Genomic DNA, 14,110 nt, shown 5'->3' with positions numbered 1-14,110 from the left:
CCACATAACTAAAGCACTTTAACTCGTCCATCTTCATCTTCCTCAGTTTTTCCTTGTATTTACTGCAGTATCATCTTTTAATGTGCAGTGATATTTTACCCAGCAATAATACAATTTTTAAACAGTATGTAGTTCTATAACAGGTAGCACTATAGCTATCTATGGTACTTATTACTCCTGGGGGAACTCTGTGTCATTGTATGCATGCAGAATTCATGCCCCCGCAAATTTATTTATTTCTCTGCAGAAAAATTAACTCTGATAAGGAAGCAAAGGGAAGCTGCAAGAGTGGTCATGTGCCCTTCTCCATCAGCACAAGGAGGTTGGTTTGGGCTCCTGGAGCAGCCGGTAGATACAGGGGGGGCTTGGCAGTCTCTCTCGCTTGCTATTGCAGCATACTCGGCGTGTCGGGGTATTTCTGAGGAGGTAGGCCTGGGGCAGGCTTTATTCTCTCAGGCAGAGCAGACTGTAGCAGCCTGCCTGTTTAGTCAATTGTTTCCCATGGTCTTTGTGAATTTCCCCAGGAGTATAAAACAGGTGTAAAAGTTTTAAGGCTCCTTTACATTGCCAGAGTGGCTTAAAGGACAGTATGGACTTATAAATGCTTATGATGTTTTAGTGATTAGAATTGAACTCAATTTTTGGACTGAAAAAATTTCCTATCAAAATGTGCTCCATGAACTGTTTGGTACTGACCTATCTGGAAATAAATTGTGAGTTTGATTCCCCACCCCTCACTTGCTCTTCAGTTGCCTCTGATGTAGCACTGAGCATATGGCTGCATATATTTGTTGACTAATAACTAGAAATAAAGGGTCAAGCCTAGCTACTTTACTATTAGGCAAGGGTATTTGGATATTTTCTCCAATGCTCCCCCACTCCCATTCTCCATCCATTATATTGTAGTTTAAATAAATTACCAAAATAATTGAAACCAACGTGATTATATTGTTATTTTGACAAATAAAATATGCAGAATTTTAAAATATTGTGCATAGAATTTTTAATTTTTTGGCGCAGAATTCCCCCAGAAGTATACTTATGAAGCTCTCATTACTGTAGTATCTGAACACCTCACAATCTTTTATATATTTCTCCTCAAAACACATGTCTACACTGCAACTGGAAGCAAGACTCCAAGCCCAGGCAGACAGACTCACCCTAGTGAGCTACTGCACAACAAATAGCACTATGGGTGTTGCTGCACAGGCAAAAAGGCTCAGTCTAGCCACCCATGCTTAGACCAGGCCAAAACCCCTGGGTCCATGCTCAGGTGGCTAACCCAAGCATCCGCTGGTAAAGAATGTACATCCAGACTACTGTTTTTAATGATAACTCAAGACTGCCTACCTGCAGTGTAGATATATCCTTTGTGATTTGACAGAGATCCAGAAGTCTGTAGTAAGGACTTGAATCTAGGTCTCCTAAGTCCTTGACTAGGCTCAAACCACTGGAGCATGTTTTACACTTATACACACTTACGTACATATGTACACACACACACACACACACACACACACACACACACACACACACACACACACAGAGTAACTACAGTTCTATAGATTCTTTTGAGATAGGTTAGTCTGCAAAACTGTTTAAAAATTTCCATTAGGAAGAGTGCGCAGTACTATAAGTCAGTTTCTAACCACATATATTTCTTTATCTTTTTCACTTTCTATGGAAAAAAAAGTTTTATTTTTAAAGTGATGGCTAAAGCACAATGGAATAATAAATGGATCTATATGGCACTTGGAAAGTGCAGACATATAATGATTACCAAGCCTAAACTGTGGACTTGTATGCAGTAAGAATGATTTAAGTAGCAATAATTTAAAATAATTGTTAAAAGTTTCTGTTCTCCAGAAGTCTTTCTATCCAATGCATACAAAACAGATAGACACATCATGAACTGAAGATACAAAAAAAGATTAATCACCTTTCAACAGACCAATACAGTTTTGTCTTCACCCATGAATGGTCTAAAATTAGACTACATAAACAGAAAACTAATGTCATTGGCATATAGCCTTTCTTGCAATGTTTAATTTGACAATCACTGGTAAAAGAAAAGACCCTTCTCTTTGACAAAGAGCGATATGGGAGATGACATCAACTTCTTTTGGCAAATGAGCTCAGCGTGCCAGCTAGCTGACAAATTAGCTTCTAAAAACCACTAACAGTAGCTTACAAAGTCACAGCTGTTATCCTATTTCTAACAACAAAATGTTGATCTCAGTTGAAATGTCTTGTTTTTCAAAAGATTTGTAAGTGCTCTTCAAAGCACTGCCTTTTACAGAGCAAAAAGCTAAACTGACTGTATCACAAATAAATAGTCTGACTATACTATGATGGCTCTGTGGCTCCTGTGTAACAAACAGTATTAAGTAAAATGCTTTTATTTTATATTAATCTTTTAGTTTAAAAAAGTCTGTGGAACTAGAGGCTCAGTAGCAACATAGCGCCAAGAACATGAAAGTAGCATAGTCACTAACAATATTCCATCGGCTGACTCAAGTAATGACCAGGAGATTAGCTCAGATGCAGGACTTTCATAGTGGAAGAAAAAACAACAGAAAAATGGGGATTTCTCTGGGTTTCCAGAGGGGGACCAGAACATATTCCCTCTGGAAAAAAAGGGATTAAATTCTGAAATGTAGGGATTTATCTTTTGTACACTATAACTAAATACTTTGTGGATTTAGTTACAAATATTAACAACTGGTACTTCAACTGTTTGAGCATTATACATCTTCTAAGAGTTTTATAATACAAATATTAGCCAATGCTCACTATAGTACTTTCAATTAGATAAGAACTAATGGCTCCATTAAACACACATGGGGGTTGATTCAATCTGTGTGTAGACAATTAGATGGCTTTCACCACAGTTGTATCAGAGCACCTCAGAATCATCAATAGGGAAGACTGAGTGACTTGCCATATGTCATCAGGGATTGCAACTACTTTGGAGGACAGGGTCATAATTCAAAATGATCTGGACAAATTGGAGAAATGGTCTGTGTTAAACAGGATGAAGTTTAATAAAGACAAATGCAAAGTGCTCCACTTAGGAAGGAAAAATCAATTTCACACATACAGAATGGGAAAAGACTGTCTAGGAAGGAGTACGGCAGAAAGGGATCTAGGGGTTATAGTGGACCACAAGCTAAATATGAGTCAACAGTGTGATGCTGTTGCAAAAAAAGCAAACATGATTCTGGGATGCATTAACAGGTGTGTTGTGAGCAAGACACGAGAAGTCATTCTTCCGCTCTACTCTGCTCTGGTTAGGCCTCAGCTGGAGTATTGTGTCCAGTTCTGGGCACCGCATTTTAAAAAAGATGTCGAGAAATTGGAAAGGGTCCAAAGAAGAGCAACAAGAATGATTAAAGGTCTTGAGAACATGACCTATGAAGGAAGGCTGAAAGAACTGGGTTTGTTTAGTTTGGAAAAGAGAAGACTGAGAGGGGACATGATAGCAGTTTTCAGGTATCTAAAAGGGTGTCATGAGGAGGAGGGAGAGAACTTGTTCACCTTAGCCTCTAAGGATAGAACCAGGAACAATGGGTTTAAACTGCAGCAAGGGAGGTCTAGGTTGGACATTAGGAAAAAGTTCCTAACTGTCAGGGTGGTTAAACACTGGAACAAATTGCCTAGGGAGGTTGTGGAATCTCCGTCTCTGGAGATATTTAAGAGTAGGTTAGATAAATGTCTATCAGGGATGGTCTAGACAGTATTTGGTCCTGCCATGCGGGCAGGGGACTGGACTCGATGACCTCTCGAGGTCCCTTCCAGTCCTATAATCTATGAATCTATGAATCTATGAATCTGTAGCTGAGTCTGTAACTGAACCCAAATCGCAAGTCCCAGTCCAGTGCTCTATCCACTAAACCATCCTTCCTGCTCGTCTCACAGTTGTTTCTTCGCAATGAAACTGCATTTACTTCAACTGAGTTACTCCTGAATTACATCAGGGTAGAGCGAAAGGAGAATAAGGCCTAGAGAAATGCACACAAAGGCTAAGTGACTATATGAAAGCCAACAAATCACTGGTCAAACGCTATGTTCCCAATTCCAGGTCCTGTATAAATATAGAATTTCTTACATTTTAATACTGAATTAGGGCTATTTTTAAATAATCTCAGTTCTAATGAACATATTTAATATTCCTCGTGAATTTCAATCAAGTTTTCTGAAACCAAAGACATTGTGATATAGTGCATTAAATACGGTCCTAGGTATCATGAGAGCTGGATTCTAATCCTGTTTTTAATTCTAATCTACTATGTGACCTTTGACAAGTCACTAAGGGTCTGTTTTTCAGAAGTGCTAGGGACCCACAGCTCACACTTTTAAGTGCAATTTAAGCAACTCTGAAAACCAGACCCTATAGCCTCTCAGTTATGTCATATGTAAAAACAGAGATAACTGTTTAGAAAATAAGCAGGTAATATTTGACTGTATTAAGCACTCTGAGTACCGTTATTGGATGTCCTGTTTAGCTGAATGAAGCAAAGAGCAGCAATGCACAAACAAGAAACATTTGCTTCCTTTATCCTACCTCTACTACCTTCCACACCGATCTGAGAAGAGTACATAAGAAGAGAAAAACTGAGATGACTTGAGACAGGGAAAATGTTTGGCAGAAGCATTTTCTGTAGATGAAGGAACACATTGTTGCAATTAAATTTTACATTTCTGCTGGAAGGAATAGCTTGGTGCTTTACCTATCTAATTATCTTAGGTACTCATATCCCCCCATTACTATAGTTTCCAATCTTTAATGCATTTATCCTCACAACACATCTATTAGGTAGGGAAGTACTGTTATCCCCATTTTACAGATTGGGAACTCAGGCCCCAAAAGAACAAGTGACTTGTTTATGGTCACTCTATTTTGACAGAACAAGGAATTGAACCCAGGTTAGCAAGCTAACCAGCCACCCATACCTTCCTTTATACAGCATGTTCAAAATATTTAGTCTTCTTGAAGCCACAGATTCAAATCTAGGCATGGTTACCTCAGTTCTTGATCCTAAAAACAGATACACTGATTTCCAAGTTGTTAATCATGTCCATTTTTCAAACCAAACTAAGTTTTGCTATGTGTAAGAACACAGAATTGCCATACCAGTAGTCCATTTAGTCCACTATCCAGTCTCAAAGTGGCTAGCTCCAGATGCTTCAGAAGACATGAATTAACCTGGTAGGGCCGCTATGAAATAACCTGCCAATAAAGAAGTTTCTTCCTACCCATATCAGATAGAGACTGGTTTATACCTTTTTTTACGCATGAAAGTTAAGAATGTCCTTCTAAAAAAAATATTCATAGATTCCAAGGCCAAACATAACCACTGTGATCATCTATTTTGACCTGTATAACACAGGCCAGAGAATTTCCCAAAAATAATTACTAGAGCATGTCTTTTAGAAAAACATCCAAACTTGATATAAAAGTTGTCAGTGATGGAGAATCCACCACAACCTTTGCAAATTGTTTAAATGGTTAATTATACTAACTGTTAAAAATTTACACCTTATTTCCAGTCTGAATTTGTCTTGCTTCAACTTCCACCCAACGGATCATGATATACCCTTGTATACTGAAGAGTTAATTATTAAATATTTGTTCCTCATGTAGGTACTTACTGGCTGTAATCAAAACACCCTTAACCTTCTCTTTGTTAAACTCATAGATTGAGCTCCTTGAATCTATCACTATAAGGCAAGTTTTCTAACCCTCTCCGATTTATCAACATCTTTCTTAAACTGTGGACAACAGAACTGGACATGGTATTCCAGCCGTGGTCACACCAATGCCAAATACAGAGGTAAAATAACCTCTCTATGCCTACTTGAGATTTCCCTATGATGCACTTAAGGCCTGCATTAGCCCTTTCGGCCACAGCATCACACTGGCAGCTCATGATTAAGGCTGTAAGTCTTTCACAGAGGTCACGGATTCTATTACTTTCCGGGACCTCAATGACTTTTGCAACGGCTGGTGCAGCTAACCCCAGGACCGCCCAAGCAGCTGGGGCGGCCCCGGGGCCAGACACATCAGCCACTGCTCAGCAGCCCCAGGCAGCTGATCCCAGGCACTGCCCCGGAGTAGTGGTCTGGGAGCAGTAGTGGGACCCCGGGCCCCCATCCCATGTCCAGAGCAGCAGCTGCGGCAGCGCCTGGGCCACCCCCCACCCCCAGCAGGAGCAGCAGAGTCCTGACCACCCCACTCCAGCCCAGTGGGGCCTGGAGTGTCCTCCCCAGGATCAGCAGCATGCCCCCACCCCAAGCAGCAGCGGCCCCAAAAGCATCCCCCCCACCCCCAGCAGCTAAGATTTAGTTCCAGATATTTGTAGTAAAAGTCATGGACGCCAGCACGTGACTTTTGGGTTATTGCCCGTGACCTGTCCATGACTTACTAAAAATACCTGTGACTAAATCATAGCCTTACTCATGATCAGCTGACTGTCCACCACCCCCACCCCCAAATTTTTTTTTGAATCACTGCTTCTCAAGATAGAGTCCCCTATCCTGTAATATAGCCTACATTATTTTTTCCAAGATGTATACATTTAGCCGTATTAAAACTCACATTGTTTGCTTACTCCCAGTTTACCAAGCAAGCCAGATCACACTCTGTGACCTGTACTCTTCATTATTGACACACAAACTTGGGCAGTGGTTATCTGAAAACTTTATCAGTGATGACTTTATGTTTTCTTCCAAGTAACTAACATTTTTACTCAATGGCATTGGACCAAGAATTAATCCCACTACAAACACAGCCGTTTGATGATGACTCCCCGTTTACTATTACATTTTGAGATCCAGCAATTAGCCACCTTTTAATCCATTTAATGTGTACTATGGTAACTGTATCTTTCTAGTATTTTAATCAAAATGTTACTCAGTATCAAATCAAATACCATACAGAATTCTATTACATCAACACTATTATCTTTGTGAAGCAAACTTGTAATCTCATCAAAAAAAGATATCAAGTTAGACAGAATCTGTTTTTCATAAATGCATGCTGATTAGCATTAATTATAATACCCTCCTTTAATTCTTTGAGTTCCATATCAGCCACTCCATTATCTTGCCAGGATCGATGTCAGACTATCAGCCCTATAATTACCCAGGTTATCCCATTTACCCTTTATCATCAAATATAACCATGGAATTTCTCATTATTTCTATAAATGTCTACTCCTTTTTCTAAATCCTAGTAAAATCTTAGCCTTATAGCTATCCTGTGGCACTGGGTTCTACAGAATCCAGTCTCATTCAGAGCACAAGATAGACCTGATATGGGAATGAATCAGACTTGTGTAGTAAAGGAGGCTGTTGTTTTTAGGTTCCCTGCCTCATTTATTTCAGAAGTTGGAAGGTGTATAGTGAATGAGGCAGGGGATCCTGGGATCTGATTTGCCCAAGTGCAGAACACTCACAACTGCAACTGAACTGAATGGGAGATGAGCTTTGAACATATAAAGTGATACATTATGCTAAGTACTCTGAAAAATAAGGTCCTAAGCATCTCAAATTGGGCACCCAAAATTAGTAAATACTTTTGACCTCAGTCTCTCTGTACCTCAGTACCCAATCTTTAAAACAGAGATAATACCATCCCCTTACCCCACAGGTAAGTTCTGATGTTCTAATGTTTCTTAATCACTCTTATATTGCAATGAATGTTACAGAAAAGCCCAAGAGAAAATTTCAGATTCTGTCTTCATAGCAAAGTTTGACTAGTGTGGTGTAAATAAGGCATGTGGCCACACACTGAACAAACGAAGATAAAACAAAATATTAAATAGCAGTTCATACACTGAGCATCATCCACTCTGTGCACTGAATGAGGCAGAGGTCCTGTGGAAAAAATAATACATGATCATGTAATTAAAAAACCTATTACAATGCATACACACAAGGGGGCTGATTTAAAGATGCATAGGCAACCTTAATTATTGCATTTCTTAACTGCTGAATGCTTGACTTCACAATCTTAATATTCTTTTACTGTAGGTTTTTTGTCCGTAATACAGATTGAAAGATGCTTGTGGTAACAGTTCATCTTCTATCTACCAACTGTTCAGACTGTTAGTTAACTAACTGACGTGTATTTAGCAGAAAGTAAGTCAGGCCTCTCAATTAACTCTGCTACTTTGGGTTGCGTAGCTCCCTCTCATCTAATCTAGAGAAACCTACTAGTGCACCTTTGCGAAAAGAAAAGCATTTCATGAAGTACAAAAGCAGAAATTTTTCTAGAAAAAAAGATGCATCATTCTAAGCATAGTTAAGAGAATAACAATGTCATGTATATGGGTGTCCAATTTGATCCAATTACCTCGAAGGAAAAATAGTTTAAATTACTGTAGCTCCCACATACAGAAATCAACAGATAACAACCTTCTTCTGTCCACACCAAAAAACATAGGGATTCAATTTTATGCAGTAACCAATTGGATTTGTTCTCCAGTTAAAAAAGAAAAATAAATTACACCAACTCTTAATGGTAAAACAGCAACTATTTCACTGTAACGTTTGTCTGAAAGACAACCAAATATTTTTTAGTTCTTTGATTATTATGTTTAACTTGTAAAGATGCCACTTCTTATTGCAAATATTCCATTTCTCAGAAGACTGGTATCATTTTTCCTGAAACTGAAATATAAACAAACTGCTGCAGAGCTGTTTCAAACCCACACAAGGCAAACCTGGACCTCACAAAGCAAGAAAATCACATCTAGTTTTTTCTTAAAAAGTAAAAGTTTGCATACGCCAATAAGAAAAATGATAAATTTCGTAATGCACAGAATAGGTAAAACAGCAGCATGGAAGGTCTGTCACCTTCCTGCAAAAAATGGTTCAAACCATGACCTAAAGGAACCCTAGAAGTGGCAAGAATGTGGTTTATTCTCCATGCCAGTTCAATCTTTGACCATTCTGCTGAGACTGGCAACCAAGGTGCCTTTTAATACACTCCTACAGGTGAACACTACATCTATGGCTTGAGTTTGGAAACTTTGGTATTGTTGGGATCTTTTTTCACATAGTCTGATCAATCAGGCTTTTCCTTATTCCTTTTAAGTTGGTGGATCTGTTTTCATGGTCAGATTGGGTTTCATAATTCTCAGAAGGTAATTCTTCCTAGTCATTGAACTAGATTGTTTACAACCACTGATGCTCCATTTTTACTTCTCATCTCTGTATGTTATATCCATCTATATCGACATCCCAGTTATAAGTATCCCAACTCAGTTTTCCACTATTCCCATAAGATAATTTCTTTCATTTCATATAATTCGTGTTGTTCTTGCTTATCTCTCATATTCCTTGCATTTATATGAAAGTTAATGTTCTTCTTATTCTTCATCTTATGTTTCAGAACAGCTCCATCTTTTACACAGATGTCTAATGTACAAAGTAGGGCAGACCACGTGAGTTAAATAAAAGCTTTGCCTTTGATAAGAACGGCCCTACTGCGTGAGACCAAAGGACCATCTAGTCCAGTATCCTGTCTTCCGACAGCGGCCAGTGCCAGGTGCCCCAAATGGAACTAACATCCCATTGCTCATTCCGAGCTTCTGGGAAACAGAGGCTAGGGACACCATTCCTGCCCATCCTGGCTAATACCTAGTTTAAAGCTCTGCAGCTGGTTTTGAACCAAGAGGTCTTTACCCCATACAACCTACTTTCTGCTTTAGGATTGGTGCCTACTTAACCCATCTCAGATCTTATCACAAAAAGCATCCAAGTGCCCTGCACCCTTCCAGCAAGGTTTATGCATTTCTGGTATCCAGGACCCTTACTATTTCTTCATTTACACTTGGCTTCAGAGGGATTTTCTTGCAAGATGACTTGAATCATAAGTTCTCTTCCAAGCTTCCTGTTGTCATTTGTGATAACAAATCTTAATTCATTGGTAGTTTGATCTCACATGAATTGTAATCAGTAGGAAATATCCATAATTCTTTAGGATACCTAGTTCCCTTGTGATACCATCATCTTTGGTGCCCAGAAGGCACCAAAACTATTCTGTTTTATCAGGCCAATCAGCCCATGGTCCTCACTACAGTCTCATTGATTACAATTACGTGCTTTCTCTTCTTTACTGCTGGTTCCATTTAACTCCCTTCTTTGGATCATTGACTGGGATATTGTGTCTGTTTGTGTCCTTTACCAGCCCTCTGCACAAATAAAGAATACCTGCTGTTCCTATCTAGAGTGGAAGGTTCCTGTCATGGTTCCAGGGTAAATTGTACCTTTGATCCCTCACTCAGTCTTTCGATGAGACCTCTTCCAAGTGATAGGCCCAGCACTTTCACTTCTCTCAGAGGGGAATCCTGTGATTCACCCCTACCAACTGGGTCTCCAGATTACAGCCCTTCTGTTTACCAACGTTTCCTCAGCCAATTGGGTTCGGTCCCTATTATAGACTTCCCTTCTTGAGCTGTGAACAGTAAGCAGACGCAGTGACACCAGTTTCTTCAAAACTAAATATTATTTATCCATGGAAATATAGTAATCTATCAGAGATATAAGGTTAAAATAACAAAAGGTCTACATGTATATTGTCTTAATATAATATATGGAGATATACCTATCTCATAAAACTGGAAGGGACCCTGAAAGGTCATCGAGTCCAGCCCCCTGCCTTCACTAGCAGGACCAAGTACTGATTTTGCCCCAGAACCCTAAGTGTCCCCCTCAAGGATTGAACTCAACCCTGGGTTTAGCAGGCCAATGCTCAAACCACTGAGCTATCCCTCCCCCCTCTTACCTAAGCTTAGAATTTCCATCGAGATTTAGATAGGCCCAACTTTGCCGTGGGACCCCAGCTTTTCTGAGGACCATTTCATAGTCTCTTTCTTTGTAGATCCTGCCTCTCCCGCTCAGCTTCAGAACTGTGGTTCTTAATAGTTTCCAAGTTCTTTCTTCATTGATTCCCTGCTTCGATTCCTCCTCCTTACTCCTATTTATCAACCAGCCTATTGCTCAAACTGTGGACTTAAATATTCAAAGGAATTGATACCTGTAGTGTTTATTAATTATCAGTGATTGGGCTATCTGCAACCATTGTCTGCCTTGCTGCAGATGCATAAAACCATCCAGGACTGAGTTAGCACTTTACAGCCATGTAACTGACCCCATAATAGTAATCTGAGGGCTAATCTACATGGTCCCACAGTTTAGACTACGGGATTTGAACTGCAGTGCACACTAGCATATTGAACCATAATTCCCCCATGTGGATGCTCCAGCAAAATCTAAAGAGTACCCAGTTTGCATTAGTCCTCTTTAAAGAGGACTAAGTTAACATGAAGTAGGTACCTTTTAGTTCACTTCTGTAGCATGCACACAGAGAAGTTACAGCACAGCACACTAATGCTTTCTGCAATTCACATCCTCATAGTCCAACCTGAGGGGCTGTGTAGACAGCCTAACAGAAAGAGGCACAGCACACACACTAGTAATCTGACAGAGGCATACATCACACTCATTAAAAACAAGCAAGTATCTCTCATGTTCTTCACAGCTCCACTGATGTTTGTCCTCAGTTCTACCTTTCATAGTTGCCACAATCTTCCATCTACTTTCTTGGTCTTCTCCGAGAACCCTAACCATTGTGTCAACTTGTAAGGGGTCTGTGGCAGTTCATTTCTGTGTTCAATTTTGGTTCCTTGGTTTCTCCTACTGTCTTAGCCACCCCAACCCCCCCAAAAAATCTGCCATACTGCTGAAAGATAAACTCATTAAAGAATTTTAAAAATCCTTTCTTGCCCCCTCCCCTTCCTTCTCTCTTCAATTTTACTCCTTCTATTCCCAGTATCATCTCCTTTCCAGGGCACATTTCCCTCCTTACAAGCCTACAAAGCTATTTTCCACATACCTGCAATACATTTTTTGAACTGGGAGAGAGTGGCTAGGATTTTCACCAGATATGGAATTGTGCAATAGAAGTAAATTCTGGGAACAAGAGCCTTGCTGATCTATTGGGAGGAATCCAGAGAGAGAAATGGGGGGAAGGATTGAAAGAAATGCAATAATTACATCGTTTAAAAAAATATTTTTCCCTTTTAGTTTGACAGTTTCATTTTCATTGCTTTTTCATAGTTTTTCCTTCTCTGATAAAAATTTTAGTTTTCTGCGTCCACTGAAGAGTCTGAGAATCTGATGTAACATCTTTGGCACTACCAAACAGCTTGAAAAATCTGAATAGAGCCAATGTATTACAAGGAACCAGAATGCAGAGTTATGTATATTCATAGAAATATTGAGAAACCAGTAGCTAAAAGCATTGACTGTCGGGCCAAGTAATCCACCATCTGTGCAGTCTCCCCCAATACAACCAATGAAATTGTTGTATGCCAATTTGTGTGGTGATTGGCTGAGTTACCTCTACGATCACAATGGTCTAGGACCAGTGGCTCTCAAACTTTTGTACTGGTGACCCCTTTCACATAGCAAGCTTCTGAGTGTGACCTCCCCCCCTTATAAATTAAAAACACTTTTTAATATATTTACCACCATTATAAATGCTGGATGCACAGCAGGGTTTGGGGTGGCGCTGACAGCTCACGACCCCATCCCCCCATGTAATAACCTCACGACCCCCTGACCCCCAGGTTGAGAATTCCTGGTCTTGGACTCTTGGTTAGACATAGATACATGCTTTCCTATCACATGGGTATAATCTGTAAAGGTAAAATGGCTGAGAACTTAAAAATTAGATGGTTACAGACTACGAGTCCCAGTGACAACTGAACCTAGTGATATTCTGAACAAAAAGAGCTCTCAGCTACTCTTGTAGCTGTTGCCATTGCTTCACAGTGACTCATATATTCGAGGCTTTAAAGTGATAATCCTAGAACTTTAGAGTGTGTCTCACACACACAGATTATTGAATGCCTTGCACTCTGATTGGATGACCAACACCCAATCAGAATACAAGGATTCATATACAATGAAGGTCTACAAACCACGGTTTTTCCCCATGCCCTAAAGAAAACTAACGCGCGTATTCTCTCTCTCTCTCTCTATCTATATCTATATCTCCATCCAGAAAGTGGAACCATAAAGTACGTGGTGACTATCCCTAATTGCTCAAATCACTTGCTTTTTATTGCATACTATCCTGCACTCATTTCCATTTTTGTTTTAGTCTTTTGTTTCATGGTGGTAGGTTTTTATTGCAAGCACCTCAGGTCACTGACTTTGCTGTCTTAGTTTGTAAAATCCCCTGGCACAATAGTGAGATGCAAAATTAACTAATAAAAAAATAATAATAATAATAATAAATAATGTGTGGCTGAGAACTAACTACACACGGATTATGCCTGTTACTCTGGGAACTGCAGAACAAGAATAAACTGTACAAGTACGTATACACAACTATAAAGCATCCCTGCACTCTGAATAGTTTATGTTATTCCATCTCAGTTATATATTAAAATTTCTCTGGGGTATTTTAAAAACATCTGTTCTGAAAGATACCATATAAGTACTGTTTACTCAAAAATCCTACAGGGTGCAACCCTTGTAGACTGTAATTAAATATATATTTTAAATATGTATTATCCAGCCAATTGTCTAGGTAGATATTTAGAATATTTAATACTTTATATATAAAAATACTGTAGAGTAGTTACTGTATAAATCAAGTGGCGATTTTAACTTCAATGTTTAATATCTTAGAATTTAACTTTTATTAGGCTCATTGAACAAATTTCATGTCTCAAATATTCATCCTTTCAGACTTATGAAAGCACAGAAGCATCTGAAACTTGTATAATTTTAAATCCAGAAGCAACATTTTATCATTGAACTATGCCCCGGAAAACAGTGGCTTAACAGGGACACCAACTCTAAGCAGTATGAATGCTCCGCTATAATGTTTTGAAAAAACTTGTCTCCTAATCTTGATTGAGGTTTGAAAGGAGAAAGCCTGTCATTTTCCAGTGTAAATGTTGTGCAAAAGCTTTACAAATACAGATTTAAATCTGCTATTGCCATTACTAAAATAAATGAAAAATCTATAAGCAGCAATGAAACTGGCATGCAAATAAAGGAACTGTCAAGACATATATTGCCTAAAAAT

General features: G+C 39.2%; 1 protein-coding gene across 10 annotated transcripts in view; it reads right to left on the bottom strand.

Moving 5' to 3' along the window:
- Positions 1 to 14,110, bottom strand: part of SUPT3H (SPT3 homolog, SAGA and STAGA complex component) — a 438,440-nt gene that overhangs the window by 356,945 nt on the left and 67,385 nt on the right. The window lies entirely within an intron of this gene.

The sequence above is a fragment of the Trachemys scripta genome, chromosome 3, assembly GCF_013100865.1.
Source record: "Trachemys scripta elegans isolate TJP31775 chromosome 3, CAS_Tse_1.0, whole genome shotgun sequence".
In the NCBI taxonomy this organism is placed as follows: Eukaryota; Metazoa; Chordata; order Testudines; family Emydidae; genus Trachemys; species Trachemys scripta.
The sequence above is the reverse complement of the archived record's forward strand: the minus strand, read 5'-3'. Positions and strand labels throughout refer to the sequence as shown.